This window comes from Thalassophryne amazonica, chromosome 20 (assembly GCF_902500255.1).
Source record: "Thalassophryne amazonica chromosome 20, fThaAma1.1, whole genome shotgun sequence".
Taxonomy (NCBI): domain Eukaryota; kingdom Metazoa; phylum Chordata; class Actinopteri; order Batrachoidiformes; family Batrachoididae; genus Thalassophryne; species Thalassophryne amazonica.
In genome coordinates this window covers 56406002-56431163 of record NC_047122.1, presented here as the reverse complement: position 1 = coordinate 56431163, position 25162 = coordinate 56406002, and the positions used below count along the sequence as shown (strand labels likewise).

Below are 25162 nucleotides of genomic sequence, written 5' to 3'. Positions count from 1 at the left end.
TTTTCTGATTTGGGGTTGTAATACCAGTGTATAAAGCAAAGAGGCATTAGTTGGCGTTATTAAGATTTATTGCAATAGTGGTTGAGTTAGTTGTGAATTTACACCCGGTATTGTAATAATTATTACAGTTGTGTTTAAGGTTCCCATGTAAATTTGCCTGATATTGTAAAAATTATTAGGAAAGTGTTTGTTCTATAAGCAAGCTCATACGAGGTCTGTGAGAAAACTATCCGACCTTTTTATTTTTTTCAAAAACTATATGGATTTGAATCATGTGTGCTTGCATCAGACAAGCTTGAACCTTCGTGCGCATGCGTGAGTTTTTTCACGCCTGTCGGTTGCGTCATTCGTGTGTGGGCAGACTTTGAGTGAGCACTGGTCCACCTCCCTCATCGGATTTTTATTGTCAGGAAAATGGCTGAGAGGCTGCCGCTTTGCTACATTAATTTTTTTTCAGAAACTGTTAGAGACAGCTAGTTGGAAACCATTTGAAAGATTCAGATGGATTTCGGTGAAGATTTTGTTGGTATCACATGGATTAAGGAGTTTTCAAACCTTTATAAAGACGGCCCACAGTGGCGGAGGGCACGCGGCGCACCGAGCGGCCATCGACAGGCTGGAACGACCAGATCATTTCTAAACTGAATGCTGTGTTGATCCGGGACATCGTGTGACTACCACAGAAATGGCAAGAGAGCTGGACATAGCGCTTTTGCGGCACATTCCACTGTTACAGGAGATTTTGTAATGAAAGAGGTGCGGAGGATTGCTCAACAAAAAAGCGCTCAACAAAAAAACACCTCCGTGTTGGAAACCATTTGTAAGATTCAGACAGCTATCCGAGAAATTGTTTAACAGCTGGGCATGTTCCAACTTAGACTTCCAACACGGAGGTGTTGTTTGTCCAGCGGCTGTGAGCGGCTGTGTCCCGACGTGCAAATCTGTCCGTCTGCACGTCTTTCATTTCATTACAAAATCTCCTTTAACAGTGGAATATGCCGATAATGTGCTGATCCCGACCTCTTCTGAAACTTCTCTGCTAGTCACACGACGTCCTGCTTCAACAGAGCTTTAAATTTGGAAGTGATCTGCTCGTTCCAGCCTGTCGATGGCCGCTCGGGGCGCGGTGCGCCCTCTGCCGCCGTGGGCCATTTTTAATCCAGTTTTAATGGTCCTTAATCCGTGTGATACTAATACAATCTTGACCGAAAGCCATCTGAATGTTCCAAATGGTTTCCATCTGGCTGTCTGGCAGAGTTTCTGAAAAAAATTTTCATGGAACAAAGCGGTAGTCGCTCCGCCATTCCTAAACAATAAAAATCCGATGAGGGGGGTGGACCAGTGCTCACTCAAAGCCTGCCCACAGGCGAATGACGCAACGGACAGGCATGAAAATATTCACGCGTGCGCACGAAGGTTCAAGCTTGTCTGATGCAAGCGCACATGATTCAAATCCATATAGGTTTTGAAAAAAATAAAAAGGTCGGATACTTTTCTAACAGACCTCATATATTTGTGAAAAGAGTCATGCATGATTATTACAATTGTGGTTGAGTTAACTCATGTTGCATTTGCAACAGTTATTGCAACATTGCTCCAATAGTTTCAAATACGACAAGAGAAACTGCAATATCAAGTTCTTTTTTGACTAAAATAACACTGGTATACAAATATTTAGAAGTTGTCTGCTTCAGAAAAAAATATGTGCTATTTATTATGGATTTTGGCAGGTTTTATTCAAATATGACAATAACAATGGCTAACTGGCTACTGTTTCCAAAATATATAAGGTTTTACATTTTGTGTCTGGGTCAAAGATGTATAAGGCCTTTGAGTGGCCCATTTTTAAAATACTTGAAATAAATATATATTTGGTTATTTTCCAAACATTTGGAATGTAGTGTATAAATGCATGTATGTGAAAACTTCAAAGATATTTTAGTGTTTTTAAACTTAAATTAATAGGGCAATGACCTTAAAAAAAGTAATTTGGGGTGACTTTTTACTCTAGAATTCATAAAACTGATTTAAAATGTGTACAGATAGTATCCACTTATGCATGCTATACCAATGATTAATATTTGAACCAAGACTGAGACATTAAATTTTGAATTTAGTACAGAATTGCCAATTGTTGGTTACCCCACATGACAAGTAGTCACCCAAAATGATGAGAAACAGTGGGCAGTTTAGGCTATTCAATAATTTACAGAATTGAGACAATTTTTTAATGAAAATCTTTTATTAAAGAATCAGCATATAACCATTTTCATTTCATTTTTATTTGACACAATAACATCATAACATTAGCATTTTCCTTGCTATTTCATGAAACACATGAACATAACAACAACATTCACATTTTCCTTACTATTTCATTTAACACTTTAACATAACGACATTAGCATTGTCCTAACTCCAGACACATTGTAGGCTTAATCTGGAGGCATTTCTTTAACCCCAGGCATTTCGGAACATTACCCAGTCTTGGCAGGTCAACTTCAAGAAACGTGAGGTTGCTGGCTCAGGCTCTGAAATGACAACATGAACATCTTTCCTAAAGTAGAAAGTAACATCTGGATTTTCTGTCCACAAGAACAAGTTCTTGTCATCAGATTGTCGCATACAGCTGATCTGCAGTTCCTCTTCCACAACCTTTAGGACCTGGCCTACATATGGAAGCTCATCGTAGGTTACTATCACAAACCTGCCACATAGATCTAGGACACTTTCTTGTTCCCTAGGTGGCTCAGGTGGAGATCTTGACGGGTTCTCAGTTTGAACACTTTCTTGTTCCTTAGGTGTCTCAGGTTTCTCAGTATGGCGTATGGTGGCTTTCAGGTCTACAGTTACTGGCTGGTAACAAGGGCATGGACTCATCTTTAACTGCTTATAGAAAGACACCTCCCTGTGTGTGATCTTTGCAGGCTGTGATAACACAACTTGGTGGATCTTCATGGTAAAGATTTTCTTCTCTGATAAAGACACACTCAAAAAACAAATAACTAAATGTATATCATGAATGAAAACATAAGCATACAGAAACTGCAAACACAGGACATGTATTTGCTATCATTTAAACCGGCGGCGGTGGTCGCCCCACATGATGCTCGGTCGCCCCAGATGATGTTTTTAAGTTTAATCAAATATAACAGGTTAATGGTTTGCTATAGAATCCAAGCCAGCTACTTCTTACCACATATCACTAACAAATTTACCTTCAAAATATAGATTTGTGAATTAAACTTATTATTCACATTTTTAGGGTGGTCGCCCCACATGATATCCAAATGTGACGTATAGGTTGCAGCAGTTGAAAAGAGGATTTATTTGTAAAGATGAGAGAGACTACTGACCTGCATGTTGTCTATCTGTGACCCTCACGGTGTGACTGGCTGATGCACCATCCTCCTTGAGATGATTGTCAAAATGAAAGTTCCATAATTGTATTTTCTTGATGGTCGCCCCAGATTATACTTCAGACAATGAACATATTCGGACAAGATTTGTTTGTGTATTATGATTGAAATGTATGTACAAATGCTTCATAACTTTGTCAATAAATGTAAAACAAGTTTGAAATTATGCCAAATAGGGCAAGGATTATATTCAGATTGTTTTAATGTGGTTTAAAACCAGTTGTCCAAACAGAGGTCAAGGTCGGACGGTCACCCCACATGATGTTTTCACACATCAGATGGCAGAAAATGACCAATAACCAACATGTTTAAAGAAATACGAGTGGGCACATGTATAAGGAAGGTATTAGACATACATGTTATATTTTTATTCACTTTAATGTTTATTATTAAGTAAAAAGTTCCATCGGACAGAAAAAGCAAGCGTCAGGTCTTTGACCCGTCTACATAATTACATCCTGTTAACAGTAGAGTTTTCATGAAAATTTTTTTATGTTTCTCCGACTGGTTGTATAATATCTCACCTGTTCTTTTTTTGTAACACGTTAAAAATCAGCAGAAGGGTTATATATTAATCCTTAGTAGCATTTCTTAAAACTACAGCCAGTCAACACTTTCAAACAACATTTTCATTCTCCATGGCCCAAAATTTGTAAAGATTGACTATCTTTATTTCAGAAGCATATTGGCTGTAGACCAGTGTAATTTGTCAACAAATTAGACACACATACTGCACATCATATAACTGCCTTGGCAGTGATGATGTTGAAGATCCGGTAGGTCAGTGCAACAAATATATTTACAGTATACTTGAAGTAAAGATGCAACATCCTTATTTAAATGAAATACTTCAAAGTAAATAACAGACACCAATGACCTTTGAAGATGTCCCTGTATTTTCTGTGCAGGCAGTTATTATACAGGACATGCCCCTGTTAAATAAAGCTGATTTGGTATTCTTTTAAGTCCTCCAAATCCATTTGGCTTTCCATGGTTCACACTGAAGCAACGCATAACATTCATGAGCATTTATAGCTCTCTGACCTGTGGGAGAACTTAAGCATTAATAAGATGCTGGAGAGGCGTGATATGTATTTGTAACCCATTCACTCTCCTGCTTGCAACAGGCACATCCACAAAACTGGCAAGTGCACTGTGTGTGAGTCAGGTGAATGTGATGGGGAAGGACAGACTGTGTCATCAAGGTATGTAACATGAAACCAGAGCTGTCATGTATAACCCAGTCAGACATGAGAATTCAATGTGTGAAGCCCTTTTACTTAAGAATCAAAAGCGTATAAAAGCTCTGTTGTAATTTTGTCCACTGGACCCAATTCTGGGCCCAGTGGGCCAAATTCCTGTGTCATTGACCCATCTTTGGACACGTTTTAAAGAGTGATTATTTCACTGTAGCCCCTCAAGCATTTGATAACTTCCTGTGACCTATAGCAGGCATTGCAGAAGCCCGGTATGTCATAAAGCATTACAAAATGTCTGGAGGATAAACAGACTATATGAGTCTTTCCATTGGCACGCAACAGTATGACATTACAACACAATGATTTTTATCAATAAACCTCTTGGGTTACTGCAAATATTTTTACTTTTTGAAATCAGAAGTAAACAAATAATAAATGTAAGGTGAGGCTATTATGGGGGCAGCCAGTTAGATTCAGTCAAACTGTGGCTTTGGGGGAGATGATGGTAGAGTGATTATGATTAGTTGAACCATTTGGTAGACGATATTGATATATACTACATTTTGTTGAAAAATGTGAGGCATCCAAAGGGTTAAGCATTGGGACAGCCAGACTGAAAAATTGCTAAGGGTCCTTGAGAGCCTTGAGTGGCAGCATCCTGATGTGTGTGTGTGTGAATGGATGACTGTGAGGCATCATTGCAAAAGCACTTTGAGCTTTGGACTCAGATGGAAAAGTGCTTTATAAATGCAGTCATTTCCTTTTTTCTTAAATGGCCTGTGGAGATAGAGGTCTGAAGCAGGTATAAGCACACTATGAAGTCACCTTGGGTTTTAAATGGCAACCACCTAAGCAGGAAAGCTTGTCCAGGTCCACGTCATGGTTGCAGTAGACCAATCAGGATATCCCACACTTCCTTATGCTCAGCCAAGGCCTCTCACTCTTCCGCTGGGATCCCAAGGCATTTGCATACCAGCTGGAAAATATAATTCCTCCATCATGTCCTTGGCCTTTCCAGGGGCCCCCACGCACTTGGGCATGCCTGGAAGACCTCCTTAAGGAGATGACCAGGGGGCATCCTCACCAGATGCCTGAACCACCTCAACTGGCTCCTTTCGATGCTAAAAAAGTAGCAGCTGTACTCCTAGACTCTCATGGATATTCAAGCTTCTCACCCTGTCACTGATAGTAAGCCCAGATAACAGAGGATTCTCATTTCCACTGCTTGTATTTGTGACCCAAACCCAAAGATAATGACCATAAGTGAGGATAGGGAAGTAAATCAACTGGTAAAGTTTTGCACAGCAGTGCCATACAGTGTCACCGTCAGACATAGCCCGAGTCCATCTATTGATCTCAAGCTTTAACTTACCCCATTTTTAAAAAAGACCCCAAAATACTTGAACAAATAAATACATGTAATTGTTTGGACAGTAAATACATTGTACACATGAAAATTACTTCTTGCTATGACAGAGAAATGGTGTTGTGGTGGTTCACTTATGGCAGTGAAGAAACATCTTCTTACACCCAACAAGTATCAGTCACATGAGGAGAAAATCAAACTCGAGCACTTTTTCCAGATCTTGAGGCAGTCACTCATTAAAGTGGCCATCAAATTTCATCTGAAATGCTTTTAATCAGGAAAATAGAAAGTGGACATTATTTTCATGCACTAATCAACAGATTTGCATAATTAAAGTGAGAAGATTCTCCATGCAATCATCTAGTCACAACATGCATTTTGCATCACTCTGGAAGCAGCACATAATGTTTCAGCAATTGCCCAGTAAAAGGTAATGGCCAAGCCATCAGCCCATAAATTCAGTAGTCTTGGTTGCAATTGCCACCCCACTTCAACCCACCCCTACAACCAAGTTAAGTAAAAACAAGCCATGAGGTCATAGTTCATGCCACAAACCTTGCTAAACCACACCTGACTGCAATCACCTCATTACCTTCTGCAAATGTAGTCCTGGCAGAGTGTATTTTACTCTGAAAATCGACTGTGTAAAAGGAATTTATGCTGCATTTTATCAAGCTGCTACAACTTCACAAGGTAAGTAAGACTCTTTCACCTTGCAGTAAAAAAGCACAGATGTTTCCTCCACCTGCAGTAACACACGAGCACATTCAAATTATAGATCAACTATGTCAGTGGAGCAGTTGTCGCTGCAAACTATTTTTACGTGCATTATTGAAAACAATTGGTGTCCTTGACATCCTGGAGAATGCAAATCTCGAGCTGCAGTCAAAGTTGACAAAAAGGAGCTTCTTTCTATGAAAGTAAATCAGTAATTCGCGACAACTTGTACAGTTATTAACAGTAATAAGAAACACAAAAACGTTGAAGTATTCATGTAGCATTTTACACTGTTTCTTCAGTAAGTTGGCTTCACTGCCAACCTGACAGGTGGTTTTATGATATAATCGAAGAGTAAAACCTGCTTTCCCTAAAGGTATATTTTTATTCTTCAATAGATTTTATCTTCTCTGTGATTCAAGACTGATATATATATATATATATATATATATATATATATAGAGAGAGAGAGAGAGAGAGAGAGAGAGAGAGAGAGAGAGAGAGAGAGAGCAAACTACTAACTAACTAGCAAACTACTACTAACTAAGATGCACCATACATTGATTTTAAGGATTTTATTTATTTATGTTCAGGGTCAATGAAGTGTTGCTTTAACAAGTAAATATCATCTTCTGACAGCTGAATGGGAATATTATGTTGAAGAAAATGTAAGTCCTATTTCGACCCTACTGATCCTTATTTTGGGATTTCATAATATAAAGTGGATGAGAATCAACAACTCCTACTTCATGGGATGCCCATCCAGTGCAAATTAATTCCTCAGCCAAGGCGGGTACCTAATTGCACCTGGGTGGACTGACACAATGCAGATGCAGTGTCTTGTTCAAGGAAACAGAATGAAACCCAAGTCTACAAAATGGGAAGGCAGCTGCTTACCCCCAGAATTCTTAATGCAAAATTATATATATATATATATATATATATATATATATATATATATATATATATATATATATATATATATATATCCATATATATATATATGGAAGAAGAAGATGGAGGAGGAGGAAGAAAGAAGAAGGAGAGGATGAAATAAGGACAAAGAACAATAAAGAATGTAAGAAGAAAGGAAAAAAAAGAAGAATGGAAGAATTAGAATGGGAGAAGCATCAAGAAAGATGAGACAAGAAAGAAAGAATATGGAAGTGGAAGAAAAAGAAGAGACTTGGTGCTTGCTGCTTTCATTTGAAATCAGCTGCTGTAGAAGCTCAATGTAATAACTGAGCACCCCACCATTGAAGATCTTCCATGTTAGACCTTGACATCCCATGATGGTTCACTCCTATTACTGGCCTCAGGTTTCCACAAAGAACTTGTTTCAGCATATAAGCCACGACCTTACACTCAACACAAAGTTGTGCACAATATAATGCTAAATTTATTGCTAGTTTCCATGCAACACCAGTGTTCATACCCAGCACCCTCTGTGTGTCATCAACAGGCCAGATTTCATAAATTTGTTACAGTCACAGGAAAATTAACCTAAAATTAAGGTGTGGTCCAGTGCTGTGCATTGAAGTCTTCAGTTACTAGAAACTGTTTGCATCTTAGACCAAGAAAAATCAGGTCTGAAGTCCAAAATTCTATAATGTAACACTCAGAGTAGTTTTACATAACAAGCTTCAAAACACATATACCTACTTGTTGTGCACATAATAGTACAATGAAACTGAACTGATGTTAAAATAAATGTTGCCTCACATTTGCAAAACACCACTGGTGTCTCGCCTTGTCAAGCACTTCTGTCCAGTAACCTTATGACTCCATAAGGTCATCTCAGATGTTTCTCGATCTCAAAGGCTGAGATCCCTGGGAGACAAGATGCAACTGCAAAGATAAATACATATATATATATATATATATATATATATATATATATATATATATATATATATAAAGTAAATAATTAATTGACATTACTAACTACAGTATAAAACAATATATGGATTAAATATGACCAGCTGGTACATCATTTGATGAAAAAAAAAAAAGATTTTGTGAACTGAGATTTAAAATTTTCATTGTGTTGAAACACACAACTCAACAAAAGTGCAAAAATATTTTCAAAATATTGTTTTCCAGCTTTGTAATGGGGAAGTGGTTGATGGAACTCCTCGATTTGTTCTGATTCATTGATGTTTCACGTGTTGACTTCACAGTTATGGTCAGTTAAACAGAGTGCGGTGTTTGTAAGTGGTCTTCTAAAAGACTGAAGCTGAACAATGTGAGTTCTTTAACAGCCTTTTGTGCAGGCTAACTGTGCTGACCTGCTGAGAACCCAAATGTCTGATGGTTCCACTGGGCTCTATCTCATACTGATGCAACTAATTGGTTCCTCTAATGTGCTTGCTGTCATGGAAAAGTGGACATATGTTTTGTTTTCTTCTAAAAAAAATGACCATAAATACCACTTCAGTGATCTTACTGGTGTGGCCAAGGCAGGATGACTATAAGCAGCTGTCAGTGACAGTTGGAATATTTTTAAATCTACAGTTACATACAGCTGCAGTACTTGAGAAATGGAAATTTGGACTCCTTTTTCAAACATGTCACCAAAAAGAAGGGAGATATGTTGATGTACATTACTGCTAACATTATTCACACTGTTTCTTTGCAATTATTTAGTCCATATGGTGGACATAAGGTGGCAGAGAGAGCTTATCACGCTTCAACACATGCAAATATAGAAAATATCTTCATCGGTTTGACAACACAGGCTGCAAATTCTCACAACAACGATTTAAAAATGTGCTGCAAATTCTCACAGAAAAAAACAAAAAACAAACAAACAAACAAAAAAAACAAGCTGCAAATTATCACTGGACAACTAAATAAATAATGTGCTACAAATTCTGCCAGCAATACTAAATAATATGCTGCAAATTCTCACAGCACAACCAAGAAAAAACAAGCTGCAAATTATCACTAGACAACTAAATAAAAAAATGTGCTGCAAATTCTCACGACAATACCAAACAAAAACATGTGCTGCAAATTCTCACATCACAACCAAAGAAAAAACAAGCTGCAATTTATCACTAGACAATTAAATTAAAATGTGCTGAAAATTCTCACGACAATACCAAACAAAAAATGTGCTGCAATTTCTCACGACAATACCAAACAAAAATGCCCTGCAAATTCTTATAATATAACAAAAAAAACCAAGCTGCAAATTCTCACTAGACAACTAAATAAAAATAAATGTGCTGCAAATTCTGACAAGCAAACCAAATACAAAGAAAAAACAAAGAAGAAAACAAACAAAACACAGGCTGCATACAAGACTGATGGATGATTGTGTTGTGAGAATTTGCAGTGCACATCTTGTCAAGCTGATGAAGCTATTTTCTATATTTTTTTTTTTTCTCATTTTCCCAGTAATGAGCTCTCTTGGCCACTGTACACACCTCTGTTGAAGGTTCACATTTTTTTGTTTTACTTGTACAACCTATTTTGCAGAGTATGTCACACCAAAATAGAAGTCACCCTGGAATACAAGTCTCTTAAATTTGGGATTTTTGTGCATTACTGTAATGTACTTTTATGATTGAAATTTGTTCATTCATTATTAGAGTTGATTTTTGTTTACTGCTTTGATTCATGAAAAAGTCCTACATAAATAGGCATCAGAAAGAAAAAAAAATACTGTATAATTTGCCAGCATTAAGAAATGTATCTATGGCAGCATGTTGGGCTTTTGGTTTGCACTGCGACCTTACAACAAGACGGTCCAAGGATCGCATCTCATGTGGTTGTTTCTGTGTGGAGTTTGCATGATCTCTCCATGTTCACAAGGTTCCCTCTGGGTGCTCCGGCTTCCTCCACCTTCCAAAAACATGCATGTTTGGTGAATTGGAATCTTTAAATTGGGCATAGATGTGAATGTGTTTGTCTGTCTTTATGTGGACCTGCAATAAAGTGGCGTCCTGTCCAAGGTGTACCCTGCTTCCCTGCCTATTGCCTTATGACTGCTGGGAAAGGCTCCACCTGTATTTCCCCTCAAATTTGTGCTCATCTTTTCAAAAAAAAAAAAAAAAAAGCCATTTATTATCTCGGTTCTGCAGCTTACACTGGTGCCAGTAATTGAAGCACTTCACTGCAGTCATGGAGACATTAAATTGCTGTGATGCTCATGATACCTGGAGGGCCAAGGTGAGGCAGTTAAGCAGGAACAGCAACATGAATGAATGAATGAATGAATGAATGAATGAATGAATGAATGAAAACTGTTTATTTCGAACATTTGATACAACAACAATTACAAGATAGATCAGTAAAGACAACAACAAAAAAGTTCCTACTGTGTACCCAACATGTCCGAAAAGGGGTAGGGTGAAGCATCAGCTTATTTATCCCTACCCCTTCTTCCCCACAACCAGTAATACCCTTTGCCACATATACACATAGATTCCTACACACCTAAACCGATATCAATATATATATATATACATATACATACACATACACATATATATATACATACACACATCAACATACATACACATATACATACACATATATACACATATACATATATACACATATATATACACAAACATAAATATACACCTACACATACCTACTTACATACAAAATACTATATATTTACAAGCCGAAGCAAAAAACAAAAACACCCTAACCCTCATTACCCTTCCTCCTCCCTATACCCAGAAAAAAACATATTTTTGTACCGCTGTTTGAACTGGTTCATGCTTGGACATTGCTTGAGCCCCACTCCCAATCTGTTCCACATCCTCACCCCACAGACAGAAATACAGAAACCTTTTAATGTTGTTCGTGCCCACTGATGCTTTAAATTAAATTTCCCCCTCAGACTGTAATCCCCTGATCTGTTAAAAAACATATTTTTAATATTTGCTGGAAGTAAATTGTTTATTGCTTTATACACAATTTGTACTGTTTGAAAATGAACCAAGTCTGTGAATTTTAAGAATTTGAATTGTAAAAATAGTGGATTTGTATGATCTCTATAGCCAGTATTATGAATAATTCTTATAGCTCTTTTCTGCATTACTGATAGTGATTGTGTTGTACCTTTGTAAGTATTACCCCATACCTCTGCACAGTACTGTAAATATGGTAAAACCAGTGAGCAGTAAAGAATGCGGAGTGAGTTGTGGTCCAGAATATGTTTCGCTTTGTTTAGAACTGAAATGCTTCTTGACAGTTTACTTTGTAGATGTTTTATATGAGTCTTCCAGTTTATCTTATCATCTATTATCACCCCCAGAAACTTATTTTCATGTACCCTTTCAATATCTACCCCCTCGACTTGTAACTGAACCTGTATGTCTGTATTACAATAGCCAAATAACATGTATTTTGTTTTACTTAAGTTTAATGATAATTTGTTTCTGTCAAACCATATTTTCAATTTTCCCATTTCTATACTGATCCTCCTCAGTAACTCCTGCAAATCCCCCCCTGAACAAAAAATGCTTGTGTCATCTGCAAATAATACTAATTTTAATATTTTGGAAACATTGACAATATCATTTATATAAATTAGAAACAGTTTTGGACCCAATACTGACCCCTGTGGGACGCCACAAGCATTGTCCAAGCATGATGATGTATATTCCCCCAACTTCACAAACTGTTTTCTGTTACTTAAGTAGCTTCTCACCCAGTGCAACACCAACCCCCTAATCCCATACTGTTCAAGTTTATTGATTAATATGTCATGATTAATTGTATCAAAAGCCTTTTTAAGGTCTATAAATATTCCAACTGAATGTAATTTGTGGTCTATGGCGTTTGTAATCTCCTCAACTGATTCTATTAATGCAAGTGATGAACTATGTGCTCTGAATCCATATTGACTATCAGTAAGTAATTTATGTTTATTTATGAATTTGTCTAATCTATTATTGAATAACTTTTCTAATAATTTGGAAAATTGTGGAAGCAAAGAAACAGGTCTATAATTTGTGAAGTGGTGTCTATCCCCAGTCTTATACAGCGGCACAACCTTAGCTATTTTCATTTGATTGGGAAATTTACCGGTTTGAAATGATAAGTTACAGATGTATGTTAATGGTTCTACAATCCATTCAATGACCTGTTTTACCACCACCATATCAATTTCATTTAAATCGGTAGATGTTTTATATTTACAATTATTCACAATGTCTATAATTTCATTTCCATCCACTGCTGTGAGGAACATTGAACAGGGATTTCTTTCTATAAGATTATTATCCCAATCCTCAGATTGGGAATCGGGAATTTTTTCTGCCAAGCTTGGTCCAATATTTACAATATTTTCATCAGCTGCAGCTGTTCAGTGTTGGTACTGATTCTGAAGAGAACACCCTGCTTCTGCACAGTTTATACTGATGTACTATTACAGATTTATGATACAAGATGGAAACACCTAAAATAACTACCCAGCTGAGGGTGGTACCCATTTACAGCCGGGTGGACTGAAACAATATCGATGATATGTCTTGTACAAAGACACAGACGGGTAGCATGAGCAGGATTCAAACCCAGGTCTTCATGTTGTCAGCCCAACTCTATATCTACTTTGCTACTTGCTCTGCAGAGGTAGGCTTATAGAAAAATGCTAGATGCAGGCAGTGCTCAGGTCATGTGCGAGATGAATAAAACTACCAAGATTTCAGGTTTTACAAGCAGTGCCAAAAAGATGGTAAGCAGATATCAAGCCATGAATACCACTGGAAGTTTTAACTCAATGTCAAAACAAGTTCGAAAGAAGAGTTTAAACCCAAGACAATCTTGCAAGTAGGAACTCTTGGCTTAAAATCTTCAAATCAATGGGTCACAGGTGTCTCACAGAGGACTTGGAGTGCTAGAACAGAGAACAGATGTGTCCATTTATCCTAATGAAGAAAACAAAGCTTTTATTTCTGTGCATTCTTACCTAATAATGATCCAGTATGAATCAAAAATCAATTCTATTGCAATATATGTCTTCTTCAATTAATCTGATTCATAGACCCCTGAATTGATATAAATGAACTATGTACCCAATGATGGCTTGATTTTAATATTGTAAATAGGCAGAATTAAGTTTGTTTCTCTGCTCTGTCTGCATCAAATAAAGGGAAGCCCTCATGAGAGCAGACAAAACACTATTTGCAAGGTAAAAACTTTACATGTCCAACAGTGGTAGGTGGTAAATGGATACATGGCCCTGTTTGAACAATATGTTCATACATGTGTTCATATTTGTTGACTAGCTGGCAACAACACATTAACAACCTGTGTGTAATAGATGAATATTATATAAAGGTTGATTGTATCCTTGTCATTTGATTGGTGCTTTGTATGTCATGTGACATGGATTATTCATTCCATGTGTGTTGCGTTGCATTTAGCATGCAAATTTGGTGCCATTTACCATGCAAATTTGGCTCCATACGTTTTGTACCATTGCATACTGTGACAACCGCCCACACACACTAGTGGGGGCAGCGTGTAGATAAACATCGCGGAGTCTATTTTACTGACGAACAACGATTTGCACAAGCTAATTGATGGTGCTAATTCTTCTAACACACACAGACACACACACACACACAAATAAATACATAAAAATCCACTACTATAAACTATACTATCCACTACTATAAACATTCATTATTTGTATATTATTTGATATTTGAAATTACAGAATGTGCAAACTGAAATTTAAATAATTGGTATAAATCAAATAATGCTAATATTTAAAAATGAAAATACACATTATATGATTTGATTCAGAATGCTGTCATTCATTTTTAGCTACAATTTGATCAACATAATGTAGGTACTTGAACCAGACCTGAAATTTAGCTGTGATATTTGAACATCTCAAAAATTAAAGAGGTTGGCTGTGTGTGGAAATATTACCTTGAAATCCTTTCTACATAGTTATTCCACAAGAGGCTGCACTTTTCTTAACTCTTTAAAAAATTAAACAGGTACTGAGAACAAGGTAAGAGAGCAGATTCTATTATGATCCTGCACATTAATCACAGCATTAATGTCGTATTGCTGAAAGCTCATGTCTCACATATGTTTCTGGTCACGTTTATTTGGTTAGTTTGATTAATCATTGAAGGAGACTGGTGCAATGCTCGACAGTTTTAAGACTATATTCAGGGTATGAATTAAAGGAGTAGATGTATCATTTAATTTTACTGTGGACTGATTCATGGATCAGGAACAAAGCCTGCATTTCTAAAAATAAAGTCTTAATGCAGAATCACAAATATCAATGATATCAAATAAACCAATGTGGAAATGGGATCAACAGCTTGTAACCTTGTAATGCTTTGTGTTTTACGGCCCTATATTTATGCTCTGAAGTACACCGTCAAAAGTGTATTGTTCAAGTGCATTACGAGGGTGTCCAGCTTCTGACTCTTAGATGAATGATGTCCTATGACAAACCCTGATAGAAGCAGTTAAGAACCTGAGTGAGGAATCAAAGTCTCTGGGTTTGTAGTTCTTATGGATTAAGACTAAAATCTGGGCATCCAGTGACTTCCTGGACTCAGGCATTAGAAGTGTTTTGCATGAGATGAAAATGCTGAACTTGTAGAGACAATCACTTATGTGGACCATGACACACATCACCGGGTCCTTGGCATTTGAAATGCCAAGGATCAGGGCACATGGAGTCATGAGGCTACTAGACATATGTGTTTTGTGACACCAATATCTTTGCAGGAGGTCCAAGTCTTTAGAGTCCTGGTCTCATATCCACAAAGCACCTCAAAGCCCTCTCAAAGAGCTCCTAACTTAGCTTAAAATTTCCTGGCAAGGAATCCTACCATCCAAGAGATCCAAGAGGTGTCTGAGAGCAACTCTGGGCAAGGAGGGGACAGAAACTTTTATCTTTGTGAGGAAGCAGGATTGACTCCATTGCTAGGTATGACACAGTCCTCTATGAGCTGTGACTGGTTGTCACAAATTGAGAAGGAAAAAAAAAAAGTGCTCTGCACCCCGAGTTATTAATGGACAGTGAAATTAGTTGATAATATCAGCTGAACTGCTTTTCAACCTATGGGCCTTTTCCACTACACATTACTAGCACTACTCAGCTCGACTTGGCTCGGCTCTTCTCGGTTTGGTTCCAAGCATGTCTTTTTCCACTACAAACAGAACCTCCTTAACGTGGGTGGGGTCAGCAGAGCAAACTGCAGTGACATTGTTTTATACGCAACATAAACATAAACAATGGCGTTTTTAAGGGAAAGCTGCCGGCGGTGAGACGAAACACGCTTATAATGTACAGAAGACTTTGGGAATTCATACAATATGAAGAAGAGAAAATACGCTAGAGACGAAGCATGACCGTAAGCTAATCATTAGCTTCTTAAGTAGCTCGCAAATAAGTAATAACTGCAGGCTGTCGCTATTAAGTATTAAAATCATGGCTGTCAAAAAGAAGTGTTAATTTAGATTAATTAATTACAGCATCTATCACACCTTCAGTCACACTTTGCTCTGTTTTGTTTTGACGTCAGTGACTTGGTCTGTAAATAAAGACTCGTTTCGGAGAGCAATAAATGTGTTAGATGTCCAATGGATGGGAGTTTGTGCGTTTACCGATGTTCATGCACAAAATGTGATTTGGTTTTAATGACTGTTAATTAACATTGTCACTGATCTCGAACAGGCTTAAAACACATTAAAAACATTTTATTTATTTTTCATCCAGATTTTAATGTTCAATGGACAAATTTACATATGAAATCTATTAAGATAATTATTAAAGGAGTCATATTGTGCAGAAAGAATCAGCCTCCAAACTCCCACAATTCTGTTTTCTAGACATTCTATATAATATAGCCTTTTATTGTCATTGTACACATACATACAATGAAATTTGTCTGCATTTAGCCAATCCAAATTACAATTAGACAGTTCTCTCGCTTTAAGATCAATTTACAGCTTAATACCTCCTTGATGTGTAACAGAAATAACCCAGATCCTTTTTTTACCAGATTAAATGCACCACACACAGATCAGTTTTTTTATTTATTTTTTTTAATATACCTGTAATTAAATGATTCATTTAGATTAACTAATCACAAACGCTGTAATCAATTACTTTTTTTTAATAACCTGACAGCACTAATTAAAATATGTATGCTGTGTGTGTTTCAAATGGTTTTCTCAGAGTCACTGCTGCAAAAGGTTATGAGATGGAATGGGACACCTTTGTCATCATTTGCCTACATGTTATATACTGGTTATGTTTCACTGTGAATTTTGTTCTTTCTGCTAAAATGTCTCCACTTTTATGACATGAATTTGATTTGTAAAGGTTACCAAGGTTTACTGATTTAAAGGCTAACAGTTTGAAAAGCTGTTTAAGCATAATCCAGCAGTAAAACATTTTTTACATTTAATGGGGTCATAGATGTAAATAGAGGTAAACAGACTTGGTTGTTCAAAATATCTGAATAAATTACTTCTGGTTTGCTATAAGTCATCCAGCAGAATTATACACCACAGTACAATAGTTTGTGGTAAAATGTTACATCTCATTAAACCCTAACTCTCATATAGCTAGAATTCCTTGATGTAATTGTGCTGTCAATAAAAGTACTAAATCTTTTTGTTTATCTTAAATACCATTTGGTAAAATCTCAGTTTAGACATCATTATTCCAGCATCTTTGTAAAGATTCAGCCAGGTGTAGTGTACAGTGTCTTGTGGCAAATTCCAAATTAAAAATTGTTAGAAATGAACCATCATTTCACCAAAACATGAATGACAAAATGTTTTTTTTTTTTTTTTTTGCTGCTGACTGCTGAAAAAAAAAATCTGTGCAACACAAACTATATAAAAGTTACATGCGTTTATAGTCATGGGGTGGGGGCTCAGGTCACATGCCCCGGGCATGCATCACGTGCACAAGGTCGCCCGGCATGCCAAGATATGTCTGATTAAACGCAACTTCCCCCTCCGTTGCTTCCTCGAGGATCAGTCGGATGTGTTGATCACACTGGGCCCAGTTCATCTTCAGCTTCAACATTACTCAAGATGGACAGATTCTCCCGCAGGAACAGGCTCCTTTTTTCTCTTGCATGGATAATAATGAAGGTAGAAATGATAAGTGATTAACAAAAGCAAGCATATATATATATATATATATATATATATATACACAGAATGACCCAACAACCCCCCCCCCCCCCCAAAAAAAAACAAAAAAAAAAACACACACACACACAAGAATTGTAATAAAATCCTACAAAAAAACTCTGTATGATCATTCCCCAGAGATCAGTTATCTTGGTCACTTTGCATAAAAGTTATGTTCTTTCAAAAATATCCTCCAACAAATCATACCATTTGGAGCATAATTTTGAAAGAACATGACTTTTATGCAAAGCGACCAAGATAACTGAAACTTTAGGGAAGGTCCAGCAAAATTAGCTGGGCCTTTGTGGGATTTATTACAATATTTCTAAATATTTATTACAATATTTATGGGTTAATGTTAAACGGTGCTTTCAAGAAGACTACAGACAAAACACTTACCACTGTTGCCTCCAACAAACCCGTGGCCGAGTTCCTGCGGTAGAACCATTTCCAGCCCTCACGGTCTGACCTACTCCAGCCGTTGTGGTCCCGTAATCACTTTTAAGCTTTTTCAGCTGTTCTCTGTGTTGCTGTAATGCCCGGTACCCATGAGCGGCCAAAGACTGGGAGATTTTCTCATTTCGGATCGCTTCATTCAACCCTCTGTATTCTCTCCTCTGCCACCAAACACAGAAACATCCGCAACTAATCCACGGACCACAGTATGGTTTTGTGCGAGTAAAAAAAAACTCATCATGAAACAAAAGAAAAGGACGGTTACTAAAACACCACTGCGAGTATTTAAAAATGGGGGGTTTGATTCTCGTCTCAGATGGCGCGCTCATGACTCATCCAGTGATGACATTCTCTGACCAATCAGTGGCCAGCAGCCTATTGACATCACATTTTAGTATCGGCTCAGCACGCTTGGAACCGCTCCTGAGCACATACCAAAAAGAACCCGGTACCAGGTACTAGCCCTAATGGAAAAGCAAAAAAAAACAAACAAAAAAAACGAGTACAGTCAAGCAGAGTAGTGCTACTTTTGTGCAGTGGAAAGGGCCTATACAGTGAATATCTCTCCTCCTCTCTGTATTTTCCACCATCTTCTCTGCTTAAGACACTCTTGGGCTTCTTAAAAGTCTTCCTCCCTCCTCTTAACAGCTCTCTTAACGCCTAAGGTGCATTGTGAACAACTTTTACCTTACCAAGGGAAAGTTCTAAGAAATTCCTAAGAATTTGAGGAATTCTAATTTTTTTCTTAGAATAGCGTCACTAGGCTTGGGCAAATGAAGAACATCCTTTACACAGCCTAGTCCCAGACCCTCAAAGCCTTGGCCCTCAATGCCTGAAATCGTGTCACCCCTTCTACTGCCAATCAGAAACTCTCCATAGCCACAACTACAAAATCATAGGGGCCTGGAACAAAGAGTGGGCTCAAAACCATTACCCTGCGCAGGTATCAGTAGCCCCTAACACTATCTTGAGGTCAGAACCTGAGGATAACCTTAAATCGTGGATAACCTTAAATCGTCTCAGAGCTGGAGTGCATTGTTTTGGTGCAGATATGCATCAGTGAGGGCTGAAACCATGAGGTTTGTGTGAGTGTGGAGCAGAGGCCCAGACCACGGCTCACATACTCTGTGAATGTAAGACTCTTTACCCCCCACCCATCATGACCTTACAACCATAGATATGGAGAGATGGCGTCAACACCAGGCCAACATTGTTGGATGAGTTTTTCAACACTCATACGCAAGAAGAAGAAGACGTCACTAGGAGGTACTTTTAGCCTTAGGGTGCTTCATGGATATGAGTGCTGGTGCTTCCCATCTTTGTGTAGTTGGATGTCAACCCTAAGGTTGCCTAAGGTGACTGTGGTACCAAGTCTCTTTTGAAGATTTTGTGTCAAATTAGCAGTTATTTATGCAGCCTAAGTTGAGGAGATTTGGATGCATTGTGAATAAATACTAACTAGTGGAAATTTGGCTATGTCGTGCATTTTTCATGTTGAAGACATCAGGGGAGACCTAGAGAATTCCTGCGTTTCAACTGGCTGGGTATTGTTGAAAGGTGGGTTTGCATAAGTTGATGAAACCTGAATGAATTAAGTTGTTTGAACTTAAATTTGTAAGTTAGAGTTGATCTAGAGTTGATCTGACTTACACACCTAAGGTCAAACAACTCAATTCATTCAGGTTTTACCAACTGTAATGCTTTTTTAAAGTTGGTTCAACTATTCTCTTTTTTCAGTGTGGTGAAGATCAATTGTGAATCATGCTGTCATATTACAGTGCAAAAGGGTGTACAGATTTTTTGCAAGTGGGAAGGTTAACGGAGAGAGAGATGGCAGATTGGGAGCTTTGGGGGGTGGAAGGCGGAATGAATGCTGAAGGGATCTATTCCTGTGCTGGCGTGGGTTGGCAATATGTAGCATAGAAAGACTGTTTGATTTGGATCAAATAATAATTCCCCTTCCTCAGGGATGAGATGGGGTCTCTGAATGCATCTGGCTTACTTTTATCTCAGGCCATGTTTCATGGCTCCAAGCGTGATCTGTGAGGAATGGGGAACGAAACGTGAGATGGAGACATGAAGCACATGTTGCGTACTTCTCGGTGGTTGCTGAATTTTTGTTGAAGATTTGCATGGTCTGATACATATGTCCATTATTTAAAACAAACAACAACAACAAAATCCACCACCAAATGTAACATAAATGACTTTACTTTTGAAAATTTCATTTATTTTGGCTTGACAGTTTCCAAAACCTGATGGAGTGACACACCTTGCTTGTTGACATTGAACTCACATGGATAAGTGACATTGAGCAAGCTATCATTTGACATTTACGTCTGTTTTACTGACAAATCAGACTCTCTTACTGCACTGAGCTCAAAGGCATCAACAAATAAAAAATTGGGTCGCGTTTGATGTGTGATACCTCCAAGGTATAAACAAATGTTAAAGCTGTCATTCAGCCACGAGTGAATTATATTTTTCACAATTCAACACCCTTTGGTATTTGTGCCATATGATCTATAGCTTTGGCATTCTATGAGAAATAAAAATGACAGGCCTTTTATTAATTTATTTGTTATTTAATTGTTATTTACATGTTTATACAGATTCCTACATGTACAAAAGTCTGTCTATCCATCAGTATAGTCATGGGATGAATGATAATAGAATATAAAAAATATATATTTACATTATACACCATTAGTATGTTAAGGCTCAATAAAAATTCATTTCATTGAGTTGTAACAGCCTGTCATGGCCGCCCCATGATGAGCCCAGTATTTTAAATCTAGAATTTAATTTAACCTTTATTTAACCAGGTTAGTCCCGTTGAGATCAAAATCTCTTTTGCAAGGTAGACCTCGGAAATTATAAAATTTTGAATTAGAATGTGTATGTCTTTAAATGTGGGAGGAAGCCTGGAGCACCCGGAGGAAATCCATGCAAACACGGGGAGAACATGCAAACTCCACACAGAAAGGCCACAGGTGGGAATCAGTCCTATTAACTTCTTGCTGTGAGGCAACAGTGCTAACTGCAAAGCAACCAAACACAGAAACACAGGGAAAGTTGGCATCCTTTGGTTAGTGGTTTATGTTTTGATGCTGTTTCTGCTGGTTGACCACCCAGTTATTGTTGCAGTAGTTTGTTGTAGCTAATGGTGATGTAAATACTTACTGGTGGTGATGCATATTTAATTCCTTGGATAGAAGTTACTGCTGACCTTTATATGGCCCTGAGCAAAGCCACTTGTTCTCTGGCTGGGTGGCTTCTATGCCATATTGATTTTCTGGGGAGGCCACTTGCAGATATGGATCAGTGATCCTCCATATCCAACCGGTTCTCCCTGGTGCTATGCTTGGGGCATTTGTGATAGGCCGAGGCAAGTGGAAAAGGCTTTTTCACAGAGTTCAGAAACATTCTGTGCTTCTAGAGTCCCTTGGTGTCTGTATGATAGTGTCCTTAGTCTATCCTGGTAAATGTTTACATGGCTATAGGGATGCAGTGACTTTTCATTCCTTTGGCAAAATTGCACCACTGCCCTGATGAATTGCTGATTTCTGTAATTGCTTGTATTTTTTAAAATTTTTAGTCTATTACACTTAGTACAGATACAGCACAGCTCAGTTGACTGATTAATGGTCAGCAAAAGACCAACTCATTGACTTGTGGGCTGGAGTCTGGGGGATGGTGGGTAAAAGTCAAGTTGACAGTCCACGGTCGAACTTTTGTCCTGATGCTTATCATATAGTGAATATTTTGTATGTCTATATTGAGTAATTTGTTTAAGTACACCCATGATTACTACTAAACCATAATATGATGTCATATAACAGCTATTCGCCACATGACCTTCAATATTGGGTGACCTTTAAAGGTCAAAATCAATGACATAACTAAATCACACAGTGTGAAATCAATATGGATAAAAATGGTAGAGTTGTTGTATGTTTGTAAATGACAAAGAGGTTTGATTATGGCAAAAAACTGATCACATGTCATATCCACGAAGAAACTTATCTAATGGTATCACTGGATTTGCATGAAGTGGTGACAAACATGTGGTGTGGGTGTCCATTCTTTGGTTTGTTTTATGTTATATAATGCTTCACTTGTAGATTATTTTATCTGTATGAAGAACAATGATTTGTAGTTGCAGATTAAGAACGTGTTATAGACCTTAATAAAGTGCAGATATCAGCACCTCTGTCAAATGCAAGAATAAGGTGCGTATGTAAAAATGGAAATTGAGATATTTTGGCCCTGATCCAGAAAAATAATTTATTTAATGTTTATTTACCCAGGTTAGCCCCATCGAGATCAAGACCTCTTTTGCAAAAGAGACCCGGGCAATTATGAAGTTTCCAATTCACCTAACCTGCATGTGGGAAACCCGCGCAAACGTGGGGAGAAGCTGCAAACTCCACACAGAAAGGCCACAGGTGGGAATCGAAACCATGACCTTCTTGCTGTGAGGCAACAATGCCAACCTCTAATCCACCATGCTACCAACCTTTTGCATTCTGAGATTCCACCATTTCTTGAGAATGTGTGAAGTTTTGACTCACTTGATGCAATATTGAGAAATGTTGGTTTCTCAGAGAAAATATAGAGAACCACACCCTACTTTTAGGAATGAGACACAAAACCTCTCAGTTGCCCCATGGACACATAATGGTGGGAGTTAGTCTTGAATTGAAATATGAAAAGCAAATAGTCATCCACACCCCCAAACCTGAACGTAACCCCTCATTTGGAGTCCTCCCCGGGGGCTGAGGTGGCCAGTTGGACTTTGAAAGGGAGGGTCAGGTGTCTCATTACCCCTCTGACCAGACAGGGGACACCATCATTCCTCACTGTCCCTGAAAAACAGGAAGGAGGTTTGAAATTGCCAGCACAGACTCATCCTATGATCCTTTCCCTTCTGGTAACTTATGTGAAAAGTAAGACACTATTAAACATTGAGCGGGCATTGCATTTCTCTGAGTACTTGAGAGAAGCTGTGGTGGAATGCATTATCCGAGCCCATCACTAAAATACGTCAGTGTTTCAAGGAGCCCTTGGCAATGTGGAGAGGCAATTCATTCTGCCTAAATGTAGGTTGCCATGATGTGTGAAGAGTGCTTTGTGGAGAGAGTTTGGGTAGGGCCAAAAGAAGCTTCAATGAATCCTTTACCTCAGCTTTGAATAAATCACCCTCAACATGTCAAAGACCACTTGTGTTTTATCATGGTATTTATGATGTGGGAGTAGGACACTTGATGGATCAGCAAGGCTAGGATTTGGATGAACAACAGTGTGGAAATTTCATAACAGCTTTGTAACACCATGGTGGAAATGCAGTCTCATAAGACCAACTTTTCTGTTTTAACAGTGCTGAAGAACTCATCCAAAAGCAAAATATTGGCATTGCAAAGTATTCATGGTTGTGAGTCAATAGAGCACAGGCAACAATAAGTTGTTTAGTCAAAAAAAGATGGAAGTAGTCATCACCATTTTTAAATGTAAAATCACTTCGTACATGAAACTAAAACCTACTAATTTAAGGAAGTAGTGGCCCATATGGAAAATAAAAGTAAGTTATCTTTACACAGCATGCCTTTTCTGACAGGACTCCCTATCTGATGGAAAAATGGCACATATGAAAGACTAAATGAAAACTAAGTCATATATATATATATATAGAGAGAGAGAGAGAGAGAGAGAGAGAGAGAGAGAGAGAGAGAGAGAGAGAGAGAGATAGATAGGTAAAGGCTATATGCCCAACCGTTGGGAAGATAAATATAATGTCTTACCTTATTCGCCCAACTGTTTGGGCAGATAAGTCATACATTGAATGTTACATGCACAACCGTTGGGCAGATAAATATAATATCTTATCTTATTCGCCCAACCATGATCGTGTATTTGACATGTTTTGTGCATCTAAACTACGTTTTTTACACCACTTTTTAAGGCTCTATTGTGGTATATATTTGACATTTAACGGCGCTGTCTTTAATTACTGAAAAAACACCGCAATGGATGAAAACAGACAAACTTCATAAGCATTTTGAACGGAAGCCTGTTAACGACAACGAAACAGTTTTTGAACAAAATGCTGCTTGTTGGCTGTAAGATGGTGTTAGTTTGACACAGTTCCCTGGGTGTGATGAGCCAAACAGAACCACTTTAAATCACAGCTCCTCCGTGGGCTGCGAACCCTCCAGCAGCCGGCGAGAAAGTATATATATGCCTTTTTTCCCTCCTGCGTTGAAACCGGAAGTGAGCTTAGAAGCGCGCTCATTGGTCGGTTGTAGTTGGGTGTATATGCTCCCAATTTTTCTTTATTGACCCAACGGTTGGGTGTATAGCCACTCTCATATATATATTAGGGGGATTCTTATTTTTTATGATTCTGAATTGATCCAAAATGTCCAAGAATTGATTTTTAAAAAGCATTTTTTTTTTTTACATTTTCTTGCTTACTCGCTGTGTGTACTGTTTGTCAGGCAATGGCTTCCGTACTGCAGCGTCCCTGTGAGGGGAGGGTCCGGCGTGCTTCAAACATTCGTGAGCTGCAGCTTAGCATGGCGGACAAAGAGCTAATTCAGCCAGCACCGTCTTTGCTGAAGGAATGTTTGGGTGCATTTTGAATTTTATTATTTGCTGCATAAGAAGGAGCTTGACATGACTTATGCAGTGTGCAAAATCTGCAAAATGAAAGTCAAGTACTTCGGAAACACTTCAAATCCGCAAGCCCACATGCTATGCCATCACTCAGAGCTAAAAGAGGAGAGCAGAGGTATCTACCGACTACTGACCAGCGCTTCGCTAAACTGCTGGCCATCTCTGAACAAGAAAAACAG

General features: G+C 38.0%; 1 long non-coding RNA gene across 1 annotated transcript; it reads left to right on the top strand.

Annotated features, from left to right (window-relative positions):
• Positions 1-3707: 3707 nt before the first annotated feature.
• On the top strand, positions 3708-24921 carry LOC117502510. The gene is made up of 3 exons (XR_004558318.1): positions 3708-3879; positions 8141-8152; positions 24912-24921. It is a non-coding gene; the product is annotated as an uncharacterized LOC117502510 (long non-coding RNA).
• The last annotated feature ends 241 nt before the right edge of the window (positions 24922-25162 follow it).